This window comes from Furipterus horrens, unplaced genomic scaffold, assembly GCF_987537825.1.
Source record: "Furipterus horrens unplaced genomic scaffold, mFurHor1.1.pri manual_scaffold_2, whole genome shotgun sequence".
Taxonomy (NCBI): domain Eukaryota; kingdom Metazoa; phylum Chordata; class Mammalia; order Chiroptera; family Furipteridae; genus Furipterus; species Furipterus horrens.
The window spans coordinates 104,495,078-104,504,557 of record NW_028327172.1 but is presented as its reverse complement, the minus strand read 5'-3'; positions in this window follow the sequence as shown (position 1 = coordinate 104,504,557).

The window sequence follows — 9,480 nt, the reverse complement described above, 5'->3', positions numbered from 1 at the left end:
TTTTTACCTTTCTTGAAATAATAAAGCATAATATGCCAAAAATGTTGCATATTTTCTTCCATCTTCAATACTAAATTGGCTATACAAAAATTCACCAATTTTGATGTTTTTAAAAATGCACGCTGATATGACAGCTGTCACAATACAATCTAACAAATTTTTTCAAATGAAGCTAAAGACAACTAGGTGCTACTATAACCATCTTGCAGAAAAAAATCTAAGTGAACGTTTTTGCCAACCCAATACTTTCTTCTAATATAGAGAATCAAAATACAATTACTGTTGGATTATATTTAACATTTAGTTGATGTAAAGACACATCTCAGTAAAAATGCCTGCTTTCCAAATCATCATTGTATTTGAATACTGTAACTTCAATTCCTCCCCATATATTAGCCACACTATAGTAGCATTCTACTAGATCATCTGTGAGAAAGACACTAGCCGTCTGTACAGCCAGCTTTTAACTCATTTTGAAATAGATATAATTGGTTATTCTTTTAGTTAAGTTATACTTGCTCCAGCTGGCCAAGTGGAACAGTGAGGAGAAAGGCTAGGAGAAAGCCTATAATGAAAGTTTAGTAAGATAACCAAGGTTCAACACTTGGTTCAGCACTTGGATGAACTTTGGCTTAACCATTATGGTTAAGTACGACTTGGATATTATGCCAACAGAATGTAGTCAGTTTATTTTATCAAATGTTAACCACATGCTGGGCACAGTTTGCCATTTAATCCCCCAGCAATCCTGTGCAGGGGGCATTGTTGAAGGCATTGAAATAGCTGTGAACACAATTGTAGTAAGCAGGAACCCAGAGGAAGCTTAGAGGCTGGAGCCCTGCTCATCTGGAAGGTGGATGATGGAATGAATGTTGTGGAGGTTCTGAATTTAGTTCTTTGCTTTCTAAAAAAAAAAAAAAAATTAAAAAGCTTGCTTCAATTCACCAATATCAGCAATTGTGCTGTGACTCTACATTTGAAAACTTAATTTTTATTTGAATGAAGTTAATCTTAACTCTGAACCCACTTCTCAAAAGCTTAGTGAAAAAATCCATCTCAGCCATCAATAGGTCACAACAAAATCAGAGGTTTATGATGTGGTAAATGGGGAAGACTCCTCATGTCAGCTATCATGGTACTCTGCGATCTAAGCTAGGACCTTAATGACAGGTGGCTCTCTATTGTGGGGTACAGACATCCTGTCTGTGGCAAGAAACCCGCGGTCCACGGTCCAATGACACCCTATACAGCACTCCTCTGAGCCTTTGCTGTCACCCTGGAGCTCTGCCACAGGACTGCTAGGACTCTCGGATATCTCTTTGATTCCCTCTGAGAATGTTTCCATGCTGCCTTCAGAAACACCCTTCCCTGCCCCTCCCCATGCCACCATCCTCACTTGCCAGAGATCTATTCTTTGTAATGGAAACAAGAATTAGAAAGAATGCAGAATCAGGCCAAGGAAAATGTTAAAACGGACTTTAATACATTTTAATACCGATTTGGCTAGTGAGTAAATGGCTAATAAGAATATTACTGAGTGGAAGGGGAGCAGTTATTAACAACCTCCTCTACCAGCCTAGCTAATAGATTTACTCTCTTGGACAATTTCAAAAGAGTTTCAACACACTTATCTAAAATCACACAGGTACTTGGAGGTCAAGCTGAGAATTTGTACCCAAAATTGCTGACTTCACTATCATGCATACAGCTTCAGTAGAATTGTGGGGGAGTTGAACCATCACCTTAAACAATTTCTACTTCCTTTTACCCCAGCTTTCCTTGGTATTCAAGCTATATTCCAAAATCAGCCAATGAAAATCTCTGATGGCAATTAGAGCTATTTCATCTAGGAATTATTTTAAGGTAAAATAATATGCTACAATGCAGATGCTCAACGATTTCACTTGAAAAAGGTCCAGCCTGGCCTGACCCAATATCACCACAGTATAATTTCCTAATACTAAAATCCTGAGCCTGAGAATATTGGGATACTCTTAATCTACCAGACAGCACATCCTTCCCTCAAATAGATAAGAATTTCCACTTGACTTTATTGCCTATCTGACCACTCAAGTTCTTTCTTCTTTCTTTCTTTTTCTTCCTTTCTTCCTTCCTTTCTTTCTTTTCTTTTTCTTTTTCTTTCTTTCTTTCTTTCTTCTTTCTTTCTTTCTTTCTTTTCTTTTTTCTTTCTATCCTTTCTTTTTCTTTCTATTCCTTCCTTTCTTTCTTTTCTTTCTTTTTCTTTCTTTCCTTCTATCTTTCTTTCTCTTTTTCTTTCTTTCTTTGTCTAGGGATTACTGGTCAATCTCAGAATTAGGAAGATGTATCTTTTATATTTATAGTCTTCTTTATAGCTACCAGTACCCTAGTACCACAAAAGGAACACTGGGCAATCTAATTCAAGCTAGCTGTTTTGGAACCTCAGTTTCCTCATTTATGAAAAGATCAAATTAGACTATGTAATCTCCAGCTCCAATTAAATAAGTGTATATAATCAAAACATCCAAAACCAAACATCTCTACCCCATCAGGGTTCCCTAACATAGAATGGCATTTCTAACAAGTGTCCAAGCCAAAAACCTGTGGTTATGCCTGTCCCTCCTTTACCCTTACCCTCATCCCTCACCTCACCAAAATCTTCTAATCCCCATCACACACACATTCAATATCAGTCACAATCCCCACATATATATTTCCAGCCAGAGTTTCTCCTCTGAACACCAGGCGTATATCCAAATGCCTTCAGTTTTTCAAACTGAAATCCCCACTTCAGAAACAGGAAAACCACCTCCTGCAGCTTCTTTCAGTCATTGCATCATTCCCATAAGCACTCTGAATAGACTTTGCTGCTGTACTTGCATTGGCACCATTATGAAACTCATAGAGTAAAACATTTCTAATGTGGTCTTTAGGTAGGACAAACATGGATGCAAATATTGTGGATGATTATGAACAATACTTCAATAATCTGAAAAAGTAAGGTATAAATTAGTCACTGTGACATCAAAAAATTATGAGGCACAAATTTAATAAATACTATCTAAAGCTTTCTTTTAAAAAAGTTGGACATAACTTTTGCACCAAAATAAATACTGCCAAAATTAAGCTTTTGATGTTATCGCAAACCTGCTCCAAACCCCATTATTCCAGTTGCTCAGGTCAAAAAATTCAGTGTCACCCTTGATTCCTCTGTCTCAATCCCCACATCCATGACAAAAAGTTATGTTTGTCATACATAAAAAATATATCCAGAATTCTATCACCTCTTACCACCCCCATTGTGATCTAAGCCGCTGTCACCTCTTGCTCCCCTTTGTGCTATTCCCAGTACAGAAGCCAGAATGATTCTTTGAAATATGAGATCATGTCATGCTTCAGCTCAAAATCCTCCATTGGCTTCTCATCTAAAACTTTATCTTAATGTGGAATGCTTCATGAATTTGCACTTCGTACTTGTTTTTTAGATTTGATTGTTGATAGATTTGTAATTTTTTTGCCATTTTACTGTTCATATTTTTTATCTTCTTTTTCTTAAATAAGTTCCTTTAACATTTCATATAACAATGGTTTGGTGATGATGAACTCCTTTAGTTTTTTTTCCTGTGGGAAGCTCTTTATCTGCCCTTCAATTCTAAATGATAGCTTTGATGGGTAGAGTAATCTTGGTTGTAGGTCCTTGCTTTTCATGACTTTGAATATTTCTTGCCAGTCTCTTCTAACCTGCAAAGCTTCTTTTAAGAAATCACCTGAAAGTCTTATGGGAATTCCCCTGTAGGAATTCTCCTGCTTTTCTCATGTTGCATTTAAGATTCTCTCTTTATCTTTAGTCTTTTGTATTTTAATTATGATGTGTCTCGGTGTGGTCCTCTTTAGGTCCAACTTGCTTTGGACCCTCTGTGCTTCTTGGACTTGTATGTCTGTTTTCTTCACCAAGTTAGGGAAGTTCTCTTCATTTCTTCAAATAGATTTCCAATTTCTTCCTTTTTCTCTTTGGGCACCCCTACGATGTGAATTTTGGAACACTTGAAGTTGTCCCAGAGGGTCCTTACACTATCCTCGTTTTTATTATTACTTTTTCTTCTTGTTCTAATTGGTTTTTGCTTCCTTATGTTCCAAATCATTGATTTGATTCTCAGCTTCATCTACTCTACTGTTGATTCCCTATAAATTGTTCTTTACTTCAATTAATGTATCCTTCATTTTTGCTGGATATTTTTTATGCTGTTGAAGTATCCATTTCATTGTTGAGTATCCTTATAACCAGTGTTTTGAACTCTGCATCTGATAGATTGTTTATTTTCATTTTGTTTTGTTCTTTTTCTGGAGTTTTGTTCTGTTCTTTCATTTGAGTCATATTTCTTTCTCTCCTCATTTTGGCCGCCCCCTGCGTTCATTTTTATGAACTAGATAGAGCTGCTTGATTCTGTGTCTTGGTAGCATGACCCACCCGATGAAGTAGGTGTTCTGTAGGGTCAAGTGGCATAGCCGCCCTTATCACCCAAGCTGGGTACTTGAGATGTGCCCTGAATGTGGGCTGAGCATACCTTCCTCTTGTAGTTGCCTTGATTGTTGTGGCAGGCCAATTGGAGGTATTTTCCCAGGCCAATAAAATGTAAAAACTGGCTGTGGCCACTGACCACCAACCTCTGCCTTCTGGAGTATCAGCTGTGCCAAGGCCCACTCCACAGAGCAGTACTTACTTCAGCAGGGCTCTGGTGCCCACTGAGTCTGCCCCTTGAGTGTGTTGCTTATGGAGGTAGCTGGGTGGTGGTGCTCCAACATAATCTGTAGCTGTCCACTGGGTGTGCAGGCTCTGGGTTTCCCCAGAAGGTGCAAGCAAAGATCAACCACTGCCTGTGTTCTGTCTGGGGCCACTTGGCATAAGCTACAAAGCTATCTGAAGATGGCTACTACTTTGTGCTGGACCCAAGCATGGCCAGGCTGTGAACCAAGGGCAGCTGCTGCTAGTGCTGGACTTTGGACCACTTAGCAAGAGGTACAGGAGCTTGATGAGGCCAACAGAAGCTCATCTGATGTTGTATTAAATGTGGTCAAAGATGCAGAAGTAATTCTAACAGGCAGAATGAATCGGTAGTAGGGCTGCCGCATGCTCTGGCAGGTCAGTAATGAGCAGTGCAAAGATCTCTCCTTTTATTGAGTTTTACAGGTATACTAAAAATAGAAATCAATGGGGAAGGTAAGGAATGAGCTCACAGGCACATTCCAATATTGATTACAATATACAATTACTTACTTGGGATTACAACAAAAGGAGGTTAATATATAACATATAAAGAATGTTTCCTGGACTTCCAGCCAAGATGGAGGCTTAAACGGATGCGCTAGGTCTCCCTCTACAACTAGAAAGGAATACAACTACTTCAAAACAAAGGATAACTAGAAATTCCAGAAAATAAAACTACACGGAAGCCCAACATATGAAGTTATAAACCAGCGGCGCCCTTTGGGCAGGTAAGGGGAGCGAAAGGGGGCGGTGCTGTTTGCGGTCGCACCTGGGACAGCGGCGGGGAGAACAACCCCAGCTGCAGTCAAACCCCCGGCAGCTCACGACCCCAACGCTGGGGAAAGCAGCCACCACATCGCCTTGAACAGTGAGGCCCAGGGGGGCGGGAGGACGGATCCCGGTCTCCTAGCGGAATAACTGTGTGAATCCATCTTGGACCCCCGCCCCCAAAGAAAGCGCCACAGGGCTGCGAAATAGGTCACGGACAGGCACCAGTCGCTGGATTGTGACGACAAAGCACCACGGCACAGCAAGAAAGGCTGCCGAACGGCGCCGGTCGCTGGGTCATTACGAGTACACAGGCACTGCCCCCTACAGCCAGCCCAAGAAAACAAAACGCATCTGTCAAAATGAGGCAGACAACTATAGAAATCCCGGTGGCACAGCTCACCAGGCAACAGATGGAGAACCTGACAGATGAACAGATAAGAAACCTGTCAGATGCTCAGTTCTGGGCCATTGTTATCAGGTGGCTTACAGAATTAACAAAAGATCTGGAAAAAGATGAGAAAGAAGCGAAAAACACTCAAAACGAAAGGAACAAAACCACATACGAGACAGATGGTGAGGAAAAAAAATCCAGAGTTCATTTCAACAAACTGGAATATGGAGAAGGAACAAGCAGTCAACCAATGCAGAGAGAGGAAATGGGAAGCAACAATGAGAGGATCAGAAACCTCTGGGACAGCTATAAAAGGCCCAACATAAGAATCATTGGTTTGCCAGAGAGCGAGGAAGATGAACTAGAACTTGAAAAATTGAGTGAAAATATAATAAAGGAGAACTTCCCAGACTTGGGGAAGGAAATAGACTTACAGGTCCAGGAAGCACAGAGAGTTCCAAAAAAACTGGACCCACGGAGAACCACTCCAAGACACATTATAATCAAAATGTCAAAAATTAAAGATAAAGAGAGAATCTTAAAAGCAGCAAGAGAGAAGAAAAGAATTATGTACAAAGGGGTCCCAATTAGACTATCAGCTGACTTCTCAAGGGAGACCCTGCAGGCAAGAAGGGACTGGCAAGAAATATTCAAAGTAATGAAAATCCAAAACCTACAACCACGAATACTCTATCCAGCGAAATTGTCATTCAGAATAGAAGGGCAGAGAAAGTGTTTCCAGGACAAAACAAAACTGAAAGAGTTCATTAGATCCAAACCACTGTTATATGAGATGTTAAAGGGACTGGTTTAGAAAAAGGAGGATCAAGACAATGAAATCTAAAATGAAAACTGCATCACAAGAAACAACAGAAGCTAGGGAATTGAAACAAAGGCAAACTAAACAGGCAACGAGAGTGGAAAAAGAACTATAGGTACGGGGAACATATTGGGGGGAGGTCAACAGGGAGGGGGAATGGGGAGAGGGAGGGAGATGATATAGGAATTAAGGATCATGGTAGGAGGGAATGGAATAGACAGAGAGAGGTTGAGAAGAACTGTATGCACAACTAATGGACATGATCTAAAAGGGGGGGACAACTGGAGGGAGGGGGGCCACCGGGTGGAGGGGAGCAGAGGGAAGGGAAATTGGCACAAATGTAATATTATAATCAATAAAACACATTTAAAAAAAAAAAGAAAATCGTATTTTTGATTCACAAAAGAAATTTAATCCTTTCAAATATTGGCAAACTCCTAGATTGTGCTTATTTTGCTCTGAGACATTTACTTGCCAGTTTTACATATATTTACTCATTTAATTTTTACAGCAATGCTGTGAGATAGATATTTCTATTGGCAACAATTTCAGATAAGTAATGGTAAAGTTTCAATGCCTTGTCCAAGGCCACACAGCTGCTGAGGGGAATGACTGAGTCACAGCCCAGCTCTGGGGACCATGCTCTTTTTTTTTTTTCTTTTTTCTTTTTTTTTTCAGATTTAATGTGTTTTATTGATTAAAATATTACATTTGTGCCAATTTCCCTTCCCTCTGCTCCCCTCCACCCGGTGGCCCCCCTCCCTCCAGTTGTCCCCCCCTTTTAGATTAAGTCCATTAGTTGTGCATACAGTTCCTCCCAACCTCTCTCCGTCTATTCCATTCCCTCCTACCTTGATCCCCAATTCCTATATCATCTCCCTCCCTCTCCCCACTCCCCCTCCCTGTTGACCTCCCCCCAATATGCTTCCCGTACCCACAGTTCCTTTTCCACTCTCGTTGCCTATTTAGTTTGCCTTTGTTTCATCTCCCTAGCTTCTGTTTTTTTAAACCAGTCCCTTTAACATCTCATATAACAGTGGTTTGGATCTAATGAACTCTTTCAGTTTTATTTTGTCCTGGAAACACTTTCTCTGTCCTTCCATTCTGAATGACAATTTCGCTGGATAGAGTATTCGTGGTTGTAGGTTTTGGATTTTCATTACTTTGAATATTTCTTGCCAGTCTCTTCTTGCCTGTAGGGTTTCCCTTGAGAAGTCAGCTGATAGTCTAATTGGGACCCCTTTGTACATAATTCTTTTCTTCTCTCTTGCTGCTTTTAAGATTCTCTCTTTATCTTTAATTTTTGACATTTTGATTATAATGTGTCTTGGAGTGGTTCTCCCTGGGTCCAGTCTCTTGGGAACTCTCCTTGCTTCCTGGACCTGCAAGTCTATTCCCTTCCCCAAGTCTGGGAAGTTCTCCTTTATTATATTTTCACTCAATTTTTCAAGTTCTAGTTCATCTTCCTCATTCTCTGGCAAACCAATGATTCTTATGTTGGGCCTTTTATAGCTGTCCCAGAGGTTTCTGATCCTCTCATTGTTGCTTCCCATTTCCTCTCTCTGCATTGGTTGACTGCTTGTTCCTTCTCCATATTCCAGTTTGTTGAAATGAACTCTGGATTTTTTTTTTCTCACCCTCTATCTCGCATGCGGTTTTGTTCCTTTCGTTATGAAAGTTTTTCGCTTCTTTCTTATCTTTTTCCTGCTCTTTTGTGAATTCTGTAAGCCACCTGATAACAATGGCCCAGAACTGAGTCTCTGACAGGTTTCTTATCTGTTCATCTGTCAGGTTCTCTATCTGCTGTCTGGTGAGTTGTGTCACCGGGATTTCTATAGTTGTCTGCCTCATTTTGACAGATGCGTTTTGTTTTCCTGGGCTGGCTGTCCGGGGCGGTGCCTGTGTACGCGTCACAAATCAGCGACCGGCGCCTGTCCGCGACCTATTTCGCAACCCTGTGGTGCTTTCTTTGGGGGCGGGGGTCCAAGATGGATTCACACAGTTATTCAGCTAGGAGACCGGGATCCGTCCTCCCGCCCCCCTGGGCCTCACTGTTCAAGGCAATGCGGCGGCCGCTCTCCCCAGCGCCGGAGTCGCGCACCACCAGGGGCTTGCGCAGCCGGGATTCCTCGCCACCCCGCCGCTGTCCAGGTGCGACTGCAAACAGCACTGCCCTCTTTAACTCTTACCTGCCCAAATGGCACCACTGGTTTATAACTTCATATGTTGGACTTCTGTGTAGTTTTATTTTCTGGAATTTCTAGTTATCCTTTGTTTTGAAGTAGTTGTATTCCTCTCTAGTTGTAGAGGGAGACCTAGCGTGTCCGTCTAAGCCTCCATCTTGGCCGGAAATCTCGGGACCATGCTCTTAATCATCATGCTACCCTGCCTCTTGTGAGGAAATTATATTTGTCAGTCCTTCCCAGTTCTTCTCTGACTTCTCTCATTCTTCTTCAGGGACCTCTCTTCCTCCTGCTGCTTAATTACAGCTGTTCCTCTAGGGATGGCTGTGGTGAAAGCAAGTATGGCAGCGGAACATGCCCTGCACCAACCCTGGGACTGTGTCTATGAAGGATTTTCCTCTCTGATGAAGTCATATGACACAGTTGATTTCAAGAAAGGGAGATTTTCATCATGAGCCTAACCAAACTACATGTGTTTTATAAAAGCAGAGGATTTGTCTGAGGCTGGTCTCAGGAGAGAAAGTCAGAGGAATATGTTCTAGTGGCCTGGAAGAAAGCAGAACGTTTCTTC